Source organism: Elephantulus edwardii, unplaced genomic scaffold (assembly GCF_000299155.1).
Source record: "Elephantulus edwardii isolate Elephantulus edwardi_28Jun2011 unplaced genomic scaffold, EleEdw1.0 scaffold00123, whole genome shotgun sequence".
NCBI lineage: Eukaryota > Metazoa > Chordata > Mammalia > Macroscelidea > Macroscelididae > Elephantulus > Elephantulus edwardii.
In genome coordinates, this window is record NW_006399873.1 from 5,380,982 (window position 1) to 5,381,335 (window position 354).

Sequence of the window (354 nt, forward strand, 5' to 3'; positions counted from 1 at the left end):
TTAAAAGAAAAAAAAAAAAAAGAAAGGATATGTCCTAGAGAAAGCATGGTCAGAATGCTCTATGGAGGCACAGATGATGAAGCCTTATCTTTCATCTTTTTTTCATTATTTAAATTTATTCTTAATTTCAGTAAAAATTTACAGAGACTTTGGGTTTCCATTCACTCATTGTTGCACTTTTCTCCAATCCAAACCATCCCCCCTAGTACACTACCCTCTTGGAAAATTAAAAGACAAATTCTTTCATTGTTTTATAAACCCTCCCCCAGGTCCACTCCACCATGTAGCCTTTGCTCTAGAGTCCTGTAATGACAAAAATACCTAAAGACATATCCCTTTTAAACAGTTTTGCTC